Raw genomic sequence first — 10,441 nt, forward strand, 5'->3', positions numbered from 1 at the left:
TAGAAAACATTACTGTCATAAGTAGACATGAGATGGATTTTATCCTACTCTCAGGGTAAGGCACTTATTTAAAAAAAGACAGGACCACCAGTTCTGAGATTGGAGGTGCTGCGCTCTCTTCGGGCTCTGGTAACAGTGGAGATTAAATTAGTCTAAGGGCTGGCACAGAAGTCCCTGTGTCTCAGTATCAAACATTTTGAAGCCTTGTGCACACAGCATCATTTCTAGCACCACCTGCACATTGAGAACTACAAATGCAAGGGTCTGAATAAAGTACCAATGTCTTGGGCTTTGATACTCGCCTTCTTGCCACTTCCTTATGACTTCCTTTGTTTTATTTCAGAGAAAGTTAACTTTTATCCTATCTCGAAGCTGTTCCTAATACAGTTTTGAATGGATATCTAACTATGAACCTGGATTGTGTCTGAGCTTTGTCACACACATGCTGTAGGTCTCCCAAACACTGTCTCCTTCACTTGGCCACTCAGTTATAAGAATAAATTAAGCTACTGTGAGAATGTATCCAAAATTAAGCAGGTTATCTTCCTCTGAAAGAATATACAACAGTTTGGCATCGGCCCAGGACTGTAGGAATTTCTCTGTTTTCTGCAGGTCTGTTTTTCTTACATGGAAACAATACTGGTATTCATGCCTAGGCAGTTCATGAGGTTGCCGATTCTGAAGCTGCACTTCTCAATATGCAGCAATCGCTATAAAAGATGCAGCATACTTCAGACCTTAGCACATTCAGTGTTACCACAGTGATCTCCCTTGTGCTGGCTCCTATGGAGTGATTCAAAAATTAATTTGTTTTGAAGTGAAACATTGCACGTACATACAAAGCTGCTCAATCCTGCATCCAGACGTGTAGACCTATGGGCCAAGGCTTTGTAGATTGAAATACATATACATTGTGAGTGCTATTCTTTTGTTTCTGGCCTTTCAAATCTCTCCATCCCACTCCAGTCAGTTCCTTTCTAGCCAATGCTAATCTTCTGCACACAGAAAGTGAGCACATTTATACAATATCCTGTTTTTCAAACATTGTTTTGTCCCTTTAGGTATTACACGAGTACTTTTCAGCTGACAAGTTGTCAGCTACGTCATTTGCAGGTTGTCAGGCCTCCCATATTACAGTACATTTGCCCAGCCCCAGCAAGAAAGACTATGGCTTTCCTATAGAGAAAGCTACAAAATTCACTGGAAACCAATTTGTTCTGTTCAATAAATAGTGGAACAAAAGACAAGCCTCTGCAAAGCAATGCATGTTTGTCTTCTGTAATATAACACCATGACAGGCGCTACAGAAAGCTATAGAAGGCAGGCATGCTACAGCGGCTCTGAAAACAAAAAGAGCTGCTGACCAGCAAAACTCTTAGGAAACACCAAAAAAGGGTGCAGAATCTGAATGTCGGGCAAGAGAAGGACAAAGGTTATAGCAATGCAATTAGCAAGAGACAATCAGCTAGTAAAATGGAGAAGAGCTGTAAGATAGATATAGATATCTGAGCTGGTCAGTCTTTATAGTCAAATGAAAAGAAAAAGGTGCTTTTAGAATGTATTTTTTTATTAAATCCTGAAATAGACCTTTAAAATGGATTACCTGTTTGTCTTCGTTTAGCCCGCACCCAGGGCTAAACAATAACAGTTTTTCTCTCACCCGATGTCCCTTCCCCAACCAAGGAAGGAAATTGGGAAAAAAAGAGACTCATGGGTTAAAATTAAACAGATTTAATAAAATCAAGAAACCAATATAAATGATAATATAAAACACACAAAAGTATACTTAGCTACAGTTGCAGCAGGTTCCAGGAATACCAATCATTGACAATGAGGGGAAGGAAGAAGGAAGAAGGAAGAAGGAAGAAGGAAGAAGGAAGAAGGAAGAAGGAAGAAGGAAGAAGGAAGAAGGAAGAAGGAAGAAGGAAGAAGGAAGAAGGAAGAAGGAAGAAGGAAGAAGGAAGAAAGAAAGAAGAAGAAAAAAGCCAGAAAAGAGGAGAGCAAAAACAATCCCTCCCCCTCTTCCCCGCCCCCTCCCCAGCCCTCCCTTTTATAGCAAACCTGATGTTACTGATATAGAATACACCTGTGGGCCAGCCTGGGTCAGCTGCCCTGCATTTAATGGCTAATGGCCTTGATCACCATGGCTGGCCACAAACTGAAACAAAATCCAAATGAAACCAGGATACTGTTCCACCCTGAAAGTGCCTTTTTCTCTCTGTTAATTGGTAAGGAGGTGAGTGTTAAGTCGCTAGCGAGCCTGTTCCGAGGCTATTAAGACAGATAACAAATCTGGTTTTAATCTTAAGTTTCTGTAGCATCGTAGGAGGCTAAAGCATCTAAAATCAGCAGATGAGGGAAAACAATAACTAAGTCAATGGTTTCTCCAGACCTACATGCTTTTCAGTGCGTGGTTTGTGTATCAAAGGCAGGAACCCACCAGTTCCCACAAACCGGACCTGTGGTCTGGCTAGGGCACTCTGCTGCCATTTCTAGGAGCAGCAGAAGGTACAAGAAATTCTACAACAGGAAGTTATGGGTAAACACAGCAGACCTTCAATACGTTTCCTTCAAATACGTTTGTCTTTTTGTTTCTGTCCATTTTTACTTTTGTTTCACCGAGGACAGGATCTGATAGAACTGCGGAGAAACGAAACCGAAATGTTCCCTTCTGGAGCAGGGGATCAGAACCCATGAGCTTGCTTTTTGTTTTTTAAATGCACTGCTTTGGGGTAGTTTTTTTTTAGAACATAATCAGGAAAGGGTCATTGTTTTACTGGAATAATTACACAGAATGAGCTATGACAATAACATATCCCTAGTTAGGACACTAAAAATTACCCGTAGATGTCCATTTGGCAGGCCTGAGCTCATGAGACACCAGCCCAGAAGGCCCAGGCTGAGTAGGTACATGCACCGGTCCCAAAGAGCCTCTTCTCAGCAGCCGGCACCTTCTCTTGGGCTGGGCTGCTCCTCCCTGCAGATCAGGGCACCGCTGTCCTCACTGCTGCTTCTGAGTGTGAAAATCCAGGTACCCACTGGTCATGGCAGCTGCATCTCACACGTTAGCAGCAGTTCTGCCATCTCGTCCTCATTCTGTATGTCCAACAAGTAAAATGCCATTGGTGCCTGCTGTTTGGGCAGCCAGACAGGGAGAGAGGGCATAGTGATAAACTGCTCATCGGGAGGGTGGTCCTGCAGAAGAGCACAACAGTGTGTTTCACACATCAGGATTTTTGAAAGCTGAGCAGTCTATGGGCGGGTTCAGACACACAGAAACTTTTAACTTTTGACACACTTACAAAGTGCCAAATTTCACAAGACGAGTAGTCAAGCTAATCAAAATGATCTGGCTGTTCCCACCACGGGCTGTGTTTTCCAGAGCATGATCTATCACGCAACGTGACAGGGGGATTTTATTGCCAAAGAGGCTTCAGTGGAATCCTCTGTGAGGTTTCAGGTTGCTTTCTGGGCAATGAGCTTTCTGGGAGGGGGACAAGAAATTTGGCAGGATTCCCCTCAGAGTTTGTGGGAATCATCTTTGAGGCTGAAGGGATATGAGAGTTTGTGGACTGAAGATGGATCTACCCAGCCTGTGGAGCCGAGGACTCAAGGGACAGAGGCACACCACTGCTGCAGAGCCAGAGTGTTTCTGTGGTGAACATCTGCTTTTCCAGCAGAAGTGTACTCGACAGGGACAGTCCATCCCTGGGGTTCCTCAGCATAGCTACAGGCATCACAAGTGCTACAGACCACACAGCTCTATAGAAAGCTGCTGCAAAGAGAAAGCAGTGACACAGCCAGACACTCGCTCCTTGCCTTCCCCTTGGCGTTCCCCTTACCCCTGAAGCCCTCACCCCGTCGCCTCCTGCACCCACCCACCGCGGAGCCCACAAGGATGTGCTTCCACCGTCTGTGCCCCACAAGGGAGCCACAAACAGCCATCTCTGTCCCTGAAAGAGAAGAAGTTACGGGGTCTGGTTGACTCGCAGCACAAGAGAAGCCAGGATTCAGGTAGATCTGTATTTCCTGGGCAGCCTGTGAACTGGAAGAGCTCCAGTCCTGGCAGAGCACAGTCACTGCCTGACTCAGTGTCACCCATATGCATCTGGCGTGGTACCTGCTGCAGAGGACTGCCTGGTCATGCCCCTGGCATGTGGCTACGCTCCTGAGGCATGAGCTGGTTCTTGGGCTCTTCACACAGAATTCAAACGGTTAAGAGGTCTATGTGCATCAGCAGGTTGTAGGCTATAAATTAGGCCATTAACCCCCAACACTGCTTCTGGTCACAGGAAGTTAATAAGCTAAAACCTGGTATGAAGAGGGAGAACAAAGTACTTGTTAAATCCTTGTCTGCAAGGATTTAACTGCCCGTGTGCCAGTGAATGCTGAGGATGACTGGAGTTTTTTTGTAAAACCAGAGTTCAGAGATACTATTACAACCGTCCGCACAGAGTTACATTGCAAGAATTAATCAATAAATGTAATCACATCACATGCTATATAGGTTTTTCGCACCAATTTTAACTTCAGAGAATCCTCCCATTCAGACACACTGAGCCGCCTGACATTTTGTGTATGTTGACTCTGAGAATTAGGGTCAGGAAACATTTCTGGCTGCTCAAATCCCGATCCTTCTCGCTGTGCACAGCTCCACACGGGCTCTGCGCTGGATGTTGAGGCTTGGGTTCATCTCACCTGCCCGTAAATACCCAGAGGCAGCACACAAGTCAATTCAGATTCCCCTCTGGGAGCTTGAGTCCTGACCAAGAAGCTTGGACACAGCACTGGTGTTCAGGTAAAATGAAAAGCTCAAGCTCAACTCGTCACTCTGAAGACCCTTCAGCGAGGCTGGCATTGCTGCGCCCCTTCTCTGAGCTGCCCCGTGCCCAGTTACTCTGCCTGGAGCAGGGAAGAGACCACCTCACAGCCAGTGAGTCTGGTATTGGAGGTACTTTTGTAGCATCCTGAACACACAGCCCTTCCCAGCAGGACATCTCCTTTAGTGATAGACTAGTTTAAAAGTAATGGAACCTGAAGAGAGTTGTGTGTCACAGATTAAACTTGGATGTTTTCACCCATCTTTTCTGTATCAGTTGCTTAACAGAAAAAAGGATTTTCCCCCCACACCTTGCCTAGCAGTGTCAATTCTTCTCAGTCAACTCTTTTTGAAAACAAAAATAGTTTTGGTAGCAAAATTACCTCATTCACTTTTTCTTTAAAAACAACACAGAATCCCAAATTAATTAAATTATAATCAACATGAGGAAAAAAGATCAGATCATGGGTTTGCTAATCTCTTCCTATGTAATTAGGCATGATGAGTCTCTTTTGTTGCTTATCTCTATTCCAGTGGAAGCACCAGGGCACAAAACAGCGACCCAGGGAGCTAATTAGGTTTCCTGGCTACTGGATTGGCAGAGGTAGTTCTTTTAAAGTGGTGACTTGAACATCCCCCAAAGAGCGCAGACACCCTCCACCTGATGACACACAGGCAGTGAGAATATGCCGAAAAAGGACCGGTGTTGTTTTAGCACCACCGAGTGGGCAAATATGGAAGAAAAGTTCATTTTTGAGACTGGATGCACGGGTGTCCTGGGCAGGCCCCGGGCAGGCGATGGCCCCACCGTGGGGCTGGAGCCCCAAGCAGTGCCCAGCCCTCACCCATGTTCTTCTTCTTATCGACAAGTATCTCGAGAAGCTTTCATATACCTCCTCACCAAATCAGGCTTTTGTGTCACACTGCAGCTGGTCTCAGAGTCTGGAAAGCCATTCCAGAAAATATTAACTCTGTAAATACAAACATAATATCTGTAATAAATATAACTGTAACATAAAACCAAACAACTTCTGTAATTTGTAATACAGAATTTCAGTTGCCTCAGAAATAGCTCAGACACTTCTCAGTATTTTCTGCCAGTTCTGTGCCTCCCTTGAAATCAATGCCCCATTAGGCAAATCACAGAATCATCTTGGTTGGAAAGGACCTTTAAGATCATCAAGTCCAACCATTAATCATCAAGTCCAACCAAATGAGTGAGTCGCTCCCTAAAGCACAGCAAAAAAAAATCCTTAATGTAAAGTTTCAAAGTGTTTCTTATACCCCAGCTGTTCTGTGGGGCTTTGGACAGTAACTCCTGTGGGTGGCTGGACTTGGATGGCTTTTAATGCTGTTCACAGAAGATATGTGAAGACATGTAGCAGCTGTAGCTTTGTAAGAACTGCTTTCCCCTGGCACCAGATAAGATAGTTTGTTGAATTAGATAAAACTGCACTCACTCCCCACCTATATTCTCTATACTTTACTGGCATATTTCTGCCTAAAGCTTTGGCCGGCTCTGTCTCCTGTGACTTATCTGTTATGGATCTATTATTTGGATTATGCTACAGCCTAGAGAGCCCTTTGTGCTACTCCCCAAATGCACGAGCTGTTTCTGTACCGAAGCATTTACCATCGGCCAAGATAAGCCAGGGAGAAAACAAAAGCACGGGCCGCTTTCGCAGCAGCACTGCCGCCACGGCCTGCGCCGTGCAAGGGGTCTCGGTGTCCTCCCTCACCGTGCTGGTGGAAAGCAAGCAGAGGTGGCTCCTATCCAAGAGGAGATCTGTGTGTTGGTGTAGGAGACCAAGACACGGAGAGGCAACGCTCCTGAAATACATCCTATAAAGGGTTAACACTTGGACGACTGGTTAGTATCCCTTTGGGATACCTGACAGCACCTCCTCGGCCAACAGAGCTGTGCTGGAACCAGCGCAGGGCAGACCACGCACACCCTTTCTGCAAATTCCACATTTAACAGCATGTTTGCTGCTGGCTTATCACATACAGCCTGCTTAAAATAGAAGTGTTTGAGAGACAGCTGATAATCTCAGGTTCTCTCAGCTTTGAATGAAGGAGAAAAAAAAATCCCCTTCAGAGACTCAAAGGGTACAAATTCTAGTTATTGCTGACCTTTGTCACGTAGTTCTCCTCCTTCACCCCACCCACACACCTCTGAAGGTTGAGCAAACCCTCAGAGCCAGGTCTGGCAGTAGATTTCTCAGCTATTTATAAGATGTCAGAGCACCTAAGTCCAAAATAATGCAGCCAAAGACAACTAGTTGTGGCTCTAAAGGAAGCAAGAAGGAGTCTGACTACTATTTTCCTTGTTATTAGCCTAATATTTCCAGCATTTATCTTGGAGGTTTGAATTCCACTGCCTGCCCTCCAGACATCTGGGCTCAAGGGAAGCCTCTGAGCTGTGTACCCTAAGTAAAGCAAGGCAATGAAAACCCTGAAAGGCAAAATTTTAATCTATGCCTGTCTCCAGGACTTCTTGATGGTTCATTCAAAGTAGCTTCCCACAAAACAGCTTAGCATCAGGTGGCTCTTGCTCTCCATGTTGGCAGTTTGGATCCCTTTGAGATCATCTGAGTCCTTCTAAATGTTGCATGCAGGGAAGGTGGGTGCCTAATGCGGGGTCCAGCTTCCATTCCACATGGGAGGCTCCTTAAAGTCCAGCTTGGCAACGTTCAATATGTAAGCACAAAAATAATTTTTTACATCTGGTTCTCAACATCTGAGAGATCTATTACTGAGCTTGTTTAGAAAGTATATTTGATCTCAGTTCTGGCTGGAGCAGCATGTCTGCATTTCATCTCTCCTCATTCTGCATTGCCCAGCTGTTTGTGTACCAGCTTTCTGTGTAAACAGAACTGCTCCTGCCTGATTCATTCAGCAGTTTCACAAGCTGGCATCTGTGACTTTGCAATTCCCAGGCCTCCCTTGGAACAAGGCTGATTAACGGAGAGCTTGTACTACCCCACAGCCGTGCCGGTACCTCGCAGTAATGGGAAAAGGGATACAGAAACTAGGACCACATATTCATTTGAATACAATGAAGATATTGTTCCAGCTCACCCAGCTGTGGCAATGACATTAAGGAAACCGAAGAGTTTGTGCTATGATTTTCATACTAGGAGTACAAAGGCTTTATAAAGCACAGATTGACTATATTGCTTGGGTCTCTCTTACCCCTCTGGCTACGTGGCTGGCTCAAGCCCTCGGGCTGACTTACATACTGAACTGCTTTCCAGAGAGGTAGCAATGTGTTTTATTTCCCAGCTGAACTTTGATGGAAATACAGCCTAGAGAGTGAAACCCAGCTGGCTCAGCAGCACCCACTGTCTCCCTGCCCCTTCCCTGCCTCTAGGGACCAGCTTGTCACCCTGACCCCTCCTGACCCTCTCTGGGCTCTGATCCTCCCCAGGAGACACCAACAAGCAATTAACCATTCTCCTCTGAGCTTGTTTCTCACAAGCATCATCCAATAATTGGGTAACAGAAAACAGACATGGAAATGAAACAGGACGAGACCCAGCCAACAGCTCCCCACACGCATCACATCATCCTACCACACTGCATCCCTCTGATCCATGATGCCACCTACCAAACCACCTGATCACATGTGCCTTCTCCAGAAGACAGTGAATGAAGAAATCAGAAAGGTAAAGCCTGTAAAGAGAGTTTTGAGTCATAAAACCCATAAATAAAGAAAAATGGGAATTTCCTGCAATTCTGATTGTTCTCAGTCGCCTGTCCGATGACGTCTGGAATCGTCTCCGGAGCAGGATTCAACAGCTGTGTGAAAGCGAACGCCTCCTCAGTGCAGTATGCTCCCCTTGCTCCAAGTTAGCGGGAAAAGAGATTTTCACTAATAGAAAACCCAGGTAATTGCATTGATTAGTAGATTGTAAATTAGTTTAACAGCAAATTGTGTAAACGAGCCTGCTATTGAAATGTACTTGACTGCTTTCAAAACAGATGTTCCTTTTTAGCATCTGCAGCTGGTGGAACAGTTCTCGTCCCAGAGAGGAAGAAGTTTTCCTGTTGGGTAACAGAGATGCCCATTAGTACCATCGTGATTAAACTGCTGGTATTACCTAGCAGTTGGGTAACTCCACATCACAGGGATTCATCACTATTAAGAAGGCGCCAACTATTTAGGTAACTTAAGTGCTCACAAGTTACACCCATAGTTAACCTGAAAGCACTACAGATGCAAAACCTGAGGGCTCGTAACTGGAGGATCAGTGTGTGAAGCACCCAGAGCTACCATAAAATTGCACCTGGGTATTGCTTTTTCAAGACGATTGTGGTCTAATTGAGTAAACATCAATCCAGGGAGGCCCCACAGCCTGTGTTATGCAAGATATCAGATTAGATAACAAACCTGTCTCCTGGATTTACAGCTGTGAAACGGTTGATTCCTTCCTACAACTGACTGGGCAGAATTTTAACCCCCTGTGAATCCAAGCAAGAGCTGGGTGAGCAAGGGGACCTGTGGATAGTTTATCCTGTGTGGCTAGTGAGCAACATACTCAGGAAGTATGCCACTTGTAGCTATTAGCTTATTTTTAAGCTTGTATCTGGAGATTATATAAGTGAGATTCAAACAGTGTCCACAGATGGGGGTTCTAGACTCTCAGGTTTTTTACTGGGCTTTATCTGAAGCTAATTCCTGTGCTAAATTGTAAGTTAATACTTCTTCCTTGCTTCTCACAGGGAGATTTTTTTCAACATCAGCAGTTTAAAAAAATCATTTAAAAATAGGCAGTGAGTGAAATGAAGCATCTATTAATATTTCTGATTTTTGGAACGGACTAGATTTTACTAAAAGTGTCTCTTTAAGATGGAGCTAATCTAATCTAAGATGTCCATGGCTTTTGCACACTGATTTTTTGCCTTCTAATTTAAATAATGGTTCATGATCAGGAAATAGCTTTACATAAATTGTCCAGTGAAAGCCAGTATCATTAACGTTAATGTATTCAGGATCACATGTATTTGTAGATTTGCCTCTTTTTTTTTAATCCTTTTTAAAACAAACCCCAAAGAATCTAGGCTGAGTAAACCACTTCAGAGATGAATATTAGCAGAAGGAGGAGAAAAGTAAAAGCAAGAGACAAGGGATCCCAGATACGTATTTCGCTGGAAACTGACATTAGAGAGTTGATGGAAGAACACAAGAACACTATTCCGGATGTCAGGAACTGCAGAGGAGGAAGAGCACAACTGCAAGAAGCAACAAAGGCAATCTAACGATAGATGAAGTAGGATGAGAAACAGACACTCCGAGGCATGCATCCAGTTCTTCAGGTTACGTAAAATTGTCTTTACCATTTATGCCCTTCCCTCCTTTTCTGGACGATGCACATCGCAAATAGAGTCGGTAACACTACTTGTAATTACCACTGCCTGACAGTTCTCGTTATAAGATCCTGCTTTTGGTTGCTGGTAAGTTTGTTAGATGTTACTCATCCAGGCTGAAATGTCTTCTGCCAAGGCTTGGCCTCGGGCTGATTCTTTCACCCTCCATTTTCTTTTAGGAGGAGGAAAGGGGAGGGCAGTTTCAGTAAAAATGGTTCTGTGGTTTTCAGGGCAAGATTAGGCAACCATTCA

This window comes from Nyctibius grandis, chromosome 2 (genome assembly GCF_013368605.1).
Source record: "Nyctibius grandis isolate bNycGra1 chromosome 2, bNycGra1.pri, whole genome shotgun sequence".
NCBI classification, from domain to species: Eukaryota; Metazoa; Chordata; class Aves; order Nyctibiiformes; family Nyctibiidae; genus Nyctibius; species Nyctibius grandis.